Source organism: Chlorocebus sabaeus, chromosome 4 (genome assembly GCF_047675955.1).
Source record: "Chlorocebus sabaeus isolate Y175 chromosome 4, mChlSab1.0.hap1, whole genome shotgun sequence".
NCBI classification, from domain to species: Eukaryota; Metazoa; Chordata; class Mammalia; order Primates; family Cercopithecidae; genus Chlorocebus; species Chlorocebus sabaeus.
Window position 1 is genome coordinate 79,088,501 of NC_132907.1, and position 9,280 is coordinate 79,097,780.

At 37.7% G+C, this 9,280-nt stretch overlaps 1 long non-coding RNA gene across 1 annotated transcript in view; it reads left to right on the top strand.

The window, feature by feature from the left end:
• The window catches only part of LOC119620824 (uncharacterized), an 89,942-nt gene extending 81,619 nt beyond the window's left edge, over nucleotides 1-8,323 (top strand). Inside the window, exon 3 of the long non-coding RNA XR_005237377.2 lies at nucleotides 7,518-8,323. This is a non-coding gene — a long non-coding RNA (uncharacterized lncRNA). The remainder of the gene's footprint in view (nucleotides 1-7,517) is intronic.
• The last annotated feature ends 957 nt before the right edge of the window (nucleotides 8,324-9,280 follow it).

Genomic DNA, 9,280 nt, shown 5'->3' on the forward strand with positions numbered 1-9,280 from the left:
GGGCTGATTGACTTTGTGTTGCCTTGTAATGAAATGCAGAGTAGAAGCACTGCACTGTCTTCTCCTGTATTATTTCCCTCCTTTTGGGAATTCAGGAACCAGTCTAAAATGGCATCCTTAATTTTGGGGATCTGTCTTTGCCTTCAGCTGCTTATTTAGCCCCAGAAATGCATGCTTTCCTGGCCCTGTTTTTCCAAGGGCTCCACCCTGAAGTCTGTAATCCAATTAAGAAACTGGCAAATGAAAAATCTTACAAGTGCTGAATCTTCTGACTGTATATGTGCTGTATGTTTATATATAAAAGAGCTCTCATTAATTGGCTTAGAAAAATAAGCACTTAAACCAAATATTTTGTTAGAACAATAGAAACCTTAATGCTTTCTGTTCACATAACTTTAGTAGTCTTTTGGAAATAAAGACAGTTTTAATGATTATTGGTAAAATAAAATGTCTTGAAAATGTAGACATTTGGTCTAAATTAAGGTCAGATATCACATTTGTTAAATGCTTTAAGGTCAAACTGTTTCTTTGACTTTTGAAAATTGTTCAATTTACCTATCTTAAAGCCCTTAGATTCTAGATAAGGCCTAGGGACATGTGGAGTTAGCCACACCCCCTAGCTATGCTGGAGAGTCAACTCTTATCTGCACTTCTGCTTGGTGTGTCCTAGGCTAGACTCCACACCTAGTGAATAATTAAAATTTCAAATTTACTAAGGTTTCTGCCAAAAATAAAAGTTTCTAAGAGTTAACATTATAACATGTAATTAAAACTACTAAAGAAACAATTTTGCATGGAAGGTGTGTAAAGAAAGTAAAATGTGTTTTGGTGAAAGATGATAAGAAGTCATGGGAATGTGGACTTTTTTTTCTGCCTAGATTAAGGTGTTAAAGGATTGTTTTAATAAGAAAATAATCTAAATATTTAAACAAGTTGTGGAAGGTTCATAAAAATTAATTGTAAGAGATTTTGTGTGTGAACATGTTGGCTAAAGTCAAAGGGGGTATTATTCAGTTTTTCCATAAATTAAACATTGGAATAAAAGCATGACAGGTTTTTTTGATCAGCTCTTTCCAAAAAAAAAAAAAAAAAAAAAAAAGTAAAGGGTTATACAAGGTTTATAAGACTCTTACCTTATGGTTACACATTAGAATTGGGTAAATATGTATATAAGGTTTTATTAAATATTGAGTTTAACATTCATAGTACATTAATGTAAAAGTGAAATTTGGCTTATTTGGTATAAAAGTCACACAGGAAGCATTATCAAATGTGAAATTATCAAATTTCTTGGAACTATATTTGCATAAATGTGTTATTGGTATATGTTCTAAAGTTATGGGAAACTCCTGTAATTCTAATATGACTTAGTATATGTTGCTAATAATTAAAATTATATAAAATTTTGTGTGCCACAGAAGTTACCCTATTTCCTTATCAACTGTGACTTTAATAGTGACTGTCCTAAAACATTTTGTCATCCACAGACAACTATCTTGTTTTAATCCGCTTTAGAAGGTGGCTTATAATCAACTATAGAAGTCTAGCAGGTGTTCTTAAATGCAGGTTTCTAATTCAAAATTATAACACTAGAATAGAGGAAACAACTTTCAGAATTCTCATGAAGATCTAGAATGTTCACGAATATCAAACAGAACAGGAATTAACTGAATTAACTGAACCAATAGAAAACTGAAGTAATCTTTTTAACTCTGCTTAAAACGTTGCTGACCCTTTATTTTGTTTCTCAGAGTCAAGGAAACTTTTTTGGAGCTATTTACAGCTTTCAGCAATTGAGTAAAGTATACTCCTGTGAACAAAATTTAGAGCATATTTGTTTCTCTATACCTGATTTCTCTGGAATTTGGAAACTAGTTGTGAGTATCCTTTTAACCTATGGCCATAAAGTTATTAGCATAGGTGCAATAAGAATCTGTTTTCTTTTTAAACAGGACACAATTTGGAGAAATTGGTTATTTTACCAAGGTTTTGACTGAAATGGTGTGTTTTCCTTTAAGGAATCAAATTTGACTTGTAGAGCCAATAAGAGACCCTTCGGAAACTGACCTCATACCTTGCCTATACAGTCCCTGTATGGGGTTTCTGACCTGTGGTAAGTATAGAATGTCACTTTCTATCAGGTCCAGGAGCCCCAAGTTATCTTGGGACCTCAAACGAGAGAAATTTACCCAACTCATAGGTATTTGAAGGTACAAACCCATAGCAGGACTCAGCTTTAAAAAAGTCTTATCTGAGATTCCTTATGAAACAGAGTTCCTTCAAAGCCAATTAAAAAGCCTATGTGAAAAATAATTATTCTTGCTGCACTTTATACAAATAATCAGACCAAATATAATAAAGAAAGTCAGTCTTACCATGATTTGTCTTTAGTTAAAATGGGAAACTGGAGACAGAAATATTATGTTCAAGAACTGTGGTACACTTGTTATTTATTAAATTCTAGTCTCATTAGTTGTTCTTAAGTTTATTTCTGCAATTTAAGATAACCCTGCTTATTCCTGTGAACCAATCAGTGATCTCTGACTGCTACTCAGAAGAAACAAGAGGGATGGGCAATGTAAAAATCTGGATCAGTATTCTAATTCTGGGCACATTACAATCAGTTAACAACCGCATATAAGCTTAGTTCCAACAGTTGCCCAGTTCATAAAAAGCCTTCTAATTTAGTTTACTTGGAATAACTTTACTTATTTTGCTTTACTTTTGTGGAATATATTGCTGTTTTACTCTTTGTATAGGAATACAGAAAAAGCTTACTGAATGTTTTCTTAAACTAAACACTTATTAATCTTCCAGATATCACCTCTTGTTGAAACTCAAGAGTCACGAATGGCCCTCGCCATACTGATGCTTTCTGAATGAGCTCCTCTCTACTCTGACTGCAAGAGACCCTCATAAGTAGGTGGGAATATCATCGCCCCTATTCAGCCTGAAGAAGTTACAGAAGATGGATCTTTGTCCCTCTGCAACCCTTAGGATTAAGACTCTCTTATAAAAGAAAGGGGGGAAATGTCAGAGGTATGCGAACCAAAGCAACTCCATCTTCAATAGGAGCCGAGTAAAATGAGGCTGAAACCTGGGCTGCACTCCCAGATAGTTAAGGCATTCTGAGTCACAGGATAAGATAGGAGGTCAGCACAAAATACAGGTCATAAAGACCTTACTGATAAAACAGGTTGCAGTAAAGGAGCTGGCCCTAAAACCCACCCAAACCAAAATGGCAATGAGAGTGATCTCTGGTCTTCCTCACTGCTAAACTCCACCAATGCCATGACAGTTTACAAAGGCCATGACAACATCAGAAAGTTATCCTATATGGTCTAAAAAGGGGATGTATGAATAATCCACCCCTTGTTTAGCATATCATCAAGAAATAACCATAAAAATGGGCAACCGGCAGCCCTCGGGGCTGCTCTGTCTATGGAGGAGCCATTCTTTTATTCCTTTAATTTCTTAATAAACTTGCTTTCACTTTGCAAAAAGAAAAATGATAATAAGATAAAGGCATATATGAGGACTCCATCCTAGTTATGACACAGGAATTCTATGTAATAGAATAAGAGTCATTGATCAACAGACTCAAAGTTAAGCTATCCTAAAATCCCAGAGGGTTCATGACAATAATGTAGTAACATTGCTAACTGCTAAGTGATATTCACTTTTCTTTTTTTTCCTCAATGACAGAACTCCTATGTGAAGGTTTGGTTGCAATGTGCCCAGCTATCAAACTTATGCTTCTCAATTTTATTTGGAAATAGGCATATCTAAGGAGACATATAAAGGAAACATTGGGTGGTGTTCTTAAGCAAGCTCCTTTAATAGAGGCCACTTTTCACGTGGAAGGCTCCTCTTGCCTTTCTCCTCTTCCTCCAGTCTGGAATACAAATGTAATGGTTAGCACTCCAGCAGCCTCTTTGTGAATATCAGAATACAGCTGATACTTTTGGAATGGCAGAACAGTGAACTGGAAGGGCCTTGAACCCTGATGAACTACAATATTTTATCAAGACTGATTGCATAACAAACTACTCCTAAAACTTGGATTAAAATAAACTCACTTGTTTAGCTCCACTTCTGCATTTTGGCAGTCTGGGTTGGGCTAAACTAGATGATTGTTTCCAACCTGGGATAGTGTTGATTGATCTTGGCTGCATTCACTCATAGGTCTTTAGTCAACTAGTAAGTCAGCTGGAGTTAGCAAGTTTTTGATGGCCTCAGTTGGGATAGCTAGGACAATAGAAGCCTCTCTGCTTATAGTCTCTTTCCAGCAAGCAGCAGAAAGAAACAGTTTTCATGTATTAGTCCGTTCTTATGTTGCTATGAAGAAATACCCGAGACTGGGTAATTTATAAAGGAAAGAGGTTTAATTGACTCAGTTCTGCATGGCTGGGGAGGCCTCAGGAAACTTACAATCAGAAGGCACCTCTTCACAGGGCAGCAGGAGAGAGAATGAGTGCTGAATGAAGGGTAAAGCCCTTATAAAACCATCAGATCTCATGAGAACTGACTCACTATAATGAGAATAGCATGGGGGAAACCACACCCATGATTCAATTATGTTCAAGAGAAGAGGTATGCAAAGCCTTTGAGGCTCACACTTGGGACTTGCTTATTGTCACTTCTGTCACAGACTATTGGTCACAAGGCCACTCTGGAATTGTAGGGTGAAGAAATAAACCTCTGATATGGTTTGACTGTGTCCCCACCCAAATTCTCATCTTGAATTGTAGCTCCCACAATTCCCACATGTTGTGGGAGGAAGCCAGTGGGAGATAATTGAATCATGGGGGCAGTTTCACCCATACTCTTCTCATGGTAGTGAATAAATCTCACCAGATCTGATTATTTTATAAGGGGTTTCCCCTTTAACTTGGCTCTCATTCTGTCTTTGCCTGCCACCATGTAAGACATAACATTCCTCCTCCTTCATCTGCCATGATTGTGAGGCCTCCACAGCCATGTGGAACTGTGAGTCGATTAAACCTCTTTCCTTTATAAATTACCCAGTCTTGGGTATGTCTTTATTAGCAGTGTGAGAATGGACTAATACAACCTCTCCTTTGATGGGGAATGTTGTAACAAGTTGTGACCAATTTTGCAATCCACAACACACACCAATCTTGAACTAAAATCTGTGCTTCTCACTACTTAGAAAATAAACCCCTTGTCTGGTTTATGATTTTCTTTGTACTTTATCAGCAGGATTAGCATAATTCCTACCTGATACAAACACTGTGAGAAGCAGTCAGACACTTGCTCTTTTTTTAAAGACAGAATGGTAGGTAGCTCTTGACCCATGAAATTAGCCTGGTCTGGCTTGAAGAAATGTTTTATTCCAGGCTGAAAATAGGTGTACATGCAGAAGTATACACAAAGGGAAGGCAAAACAAGAAATGCTAAGTTATCACTTGATGTGCTGCAATTCCAAGAAAGAAACAAATACTAATATTGTATGCATACCCCACCACCACAGGGGATATTTAGTAGGGAAAAAATGATTTCTTCTGTGGAATAGATTGATAGTCTTTGTGTTGTATCCCTCAGAGTCCAGGCAAGGGAGTAATGGGACAATCACAAAAGGATAATTTGAAGAGAATTTAATAAAATAACTAATTTAAAAGGCCTGGGCAGCAGGGAGGGAAACAACAATGGTTCATGCTGTACTTTGGGCCCTGGGACTTGAAAGAAACAGCTTTCATGTATTAGTCCATTCTTACGTTGCTATGAAGAAATACCCGAGACTGGGTAATTTATAAAGGAAAGAGGTTTAATTGACTCAGTTACACATGGCTGGGGAGGCCTCAGGAAACTTACAATCAGAAGGCACCTCTTCACAGGGCAGCAGGAGAGAGAATGAGTGCCGAATGAAGGGTAAAGCCCTTATAAAACCATCAGATTTCATGAGAACTGACTCACTATAATGAGAATAGCATGGGGGAAACCACCCGCATGATTCAATTATGTCCACCTGGTCCTGCCCTTGACATGTGGGGATTATTACAATTCCAGATGAGAGCTGGGTGGGGACACAGAGCCAAATCATATCCCTTCTCTACCAGCTTTAGGTTTGAAGAGATGAAGGGAGCTGGCAGCTACCAGAACCCAAAGGCAGGTAGAAGTCTGGGTGGAGAAGACTTTCCTTTAGGAGATGCAACCAACTCATAGTGACCCTGCAGGCAAGTTTCTGGGCAAATCAGTGCCCTGATCACCCTCTTGTCTCTCTCCCATCACCTGCTGGTGCTCCCTGATAGCCAACACAATAGAAGTCAGAGGGCGGACAAGCTGATTGGTGTGGTCTATATAGGTCAGTGTCTGAGGGCAAGAACGGGATGGAGACGCAGAGAGAGATTTTGGAAAAACAATCAGAAGACATCCAGGGGGTAAAAAAAAGAGCCATCACCTCTTAACGGAAGGAGCTGCAAAAAAAGTGTAGCCATTATTGCAAACAACCAGTGGGCCTCATATTGAAATAACTACTATTTCCTATGTTTTTGTTAATGTTTTATTACTACTTATATTAGTTAGCTAGGGCTGCCACAACAAAATACCACAGACTGGATGACTCAAACAAAATGCACTGTTGCACAGTTCTGGAGGTGGAAAGTCCCCAGTCAAGGTGTCAGCAGAGTTGGCTTCTGAGCCCTCTCTCCCTGTCTTGCAGATGACTGCCTTCTTGCTGTGCCCTCACATGGTCTTTCCTCTGTAGCCACATCCCTGGTGTTTCTTTCCCTTCTTATAAGGACACCACTGCTGTTGGATTAGGATATCACTCTAATGACCTCGTTTAACTTCACCAGTTTAAAGGGCCTATCCCTAAATACAGTCACACTGGGGTGAGAGCTTCAACCTATAAATGTTGGAGGACACCATTCAGTCCGTAACATTACTCTATGTCCTCGATTTCTGGTTCAATCTGAGCAAAAGGGTTCCTCTCTGAAGCTTTTAAACTGTAAGCCGTCCCAAACTGCTGTGGCTGGTAAATGCAATTCTGAGAAGATAAGAAGAGGCTGTTTATGAAGGAGCAAGAAGGGTGTGAAATTCCAAATAGTAAATTCATTTCAAACATCCTGTCAAAGTTGAAACCCAAAAATCTTTTAAGAATAAAATTCTGCTTGGCATTTGGTACCAGGAAAATTTCCTCGCTAGGATGTCTTGGAAGTTCCCTTAGAACTCTGTGGGCTTGAATGACTTAATGTTATCTCCTTTGGAATGAGACCACTACACACGCACACACACACACACGCACACACACACACACACACGCACACACACACACACACTCCACCTCAAAGCATTGCATGGTAATTAAATGCTGTTTTCAAACTAGCATCTGTAACTCTAAAAGCATAGAAAATCAGAGTTTTTTGTTTAACACAAGAGCCCCAAATTCTCTCTCTTCTTCCTGTGCATAAAGGAAAATATGATAAATGGAAGACAATGTAAGATTACTTATCTTAAAATATTGAGTATAAAAGATTTTGTATCTTCCCTTGCAGATGTGTGACATGGACAAAAGCTCCCCATGGTGGAAAGTGGAGTCAGAAAACACCTAGACAATGAGAGCAAGATGGGGGACCCAAAACGGTGCCCTGGCATAGGCAGGTGGTGAAACCAGCCATCTGGCCCTGTGCCCTGTCCTCAGATGTACCCCTGCCACCCCAGCAGGTACATTTGCAGGTGAAGATTTTCTCTCATTTTAGTGTCCTGGAAACCAAGTATTTTCTGTTGGTGGTATCTCTCTTGCACCAGGTGAATATTTGCCTGGCTTACCTGAGACTTAGACCATCCTAATTCCAACCTCCACTGACACAAACTAGGTTGGTTCACAACAGGCTGCCATAAAATTTCTCATTTTTTTCTGTGTTTGAAATGCGTAACTTTTGATTTACTTGCTAAGACCTCCTGAGTTGGGAGCTCTAAAAACTTCCATTAAAAAATAATGGATTTGTCAAACTTTTGAGCAAAGTATCAATGTCACTTCTAAATCTTTGAATTTAATTTCTTCTTTTAGGGGACTCTTGGAAAGGGAAAATATGATCTTACTACATTGACCATGCAAATTCTGAGGTTCATATTGAATCTAAAGTCATTAGAAAATGTAAATCTCAATAAAATCCCTAATACTAAATACTCATATATATGTATATATTGCCCATAGACATGTAGTATGTATTCATGTATCATATATGTATAGGTATATATATGTTCATATGTCATATATTAAAACATATATGAATTTATAAGACAAAGCTAGAAATTATTGACACATGTTATAACTAAATAAAGAAAATCTTTGACAACCTAAAACATGCCAATATAAACTCTCAGAATTTCTGGAAAAGTTAAATTTTCATTAACCCTGTCTCCTCTCATAGCCAAACTGTGATGATCTTCATGGATCTTACAGATAAGGAATTTTCTCCAAAGAAGGTTGTTATTTAAACTTACAAATTGGCATAAATATATTCATTACATTAGTAATCAAAGTACCCAATGCAAAAATGATTTTCTACTTGGAAACTGTGCCTTCCAAATGGAAAAATTAAAGAACTCAATTGAAGGATAAAATATTTATTTAAAAAGCAAATATTGCAAATGCATGAAGTTGCCAAATATACTAACCATAGTTTTGATGAGCTGGAAATCTTCAGCAAATAAAAGTTTGGGTTTCTCCCCACATAAAATATTAATGGCTAGATTGTTGAGACTTTTGTTATTACCTAGGGCCCTCCAGTGGCAGGACACTTGTGTGTTGCCTAATGTTGGTTTATGATTATTTTAAGCATTATTGAAGTATACCAAGGACCACGTTCACTCCTTCCATTAATTCATTCATTTAAAAGATATTTTTGCACACCAACTACATAAACGTTCCTTGAGTGTCAGCACTGTAAAAAAAAACAATGATCCTTGCCCTTTTGGATCTTATCATCAAGACACAATTTTAAAAACACAAAATATATAATTAAATGATATAGTACATTAAATGATAATAAGAACTATGGAAAAGAGAAAAAGGAATGTAGCATTGGAGGCCTCTGGAGTGTGAAGGGGGTGGAGATATGCTACAATTTTAAATAAAGAACCATTACAAGGTGAAACTTAAGCAAAAACTTGAAGGAGTTAAGACAGTCATGTGGATGTCTGTGAGATAAGCATTTACGGAGTTTGTCAAAGAAAGATGTCACTTGAACCCCACAGCCAGAGACCTTACCTAAATCCACTGATCTATAGTACTAATGTCCTCAACTGTCAAGGC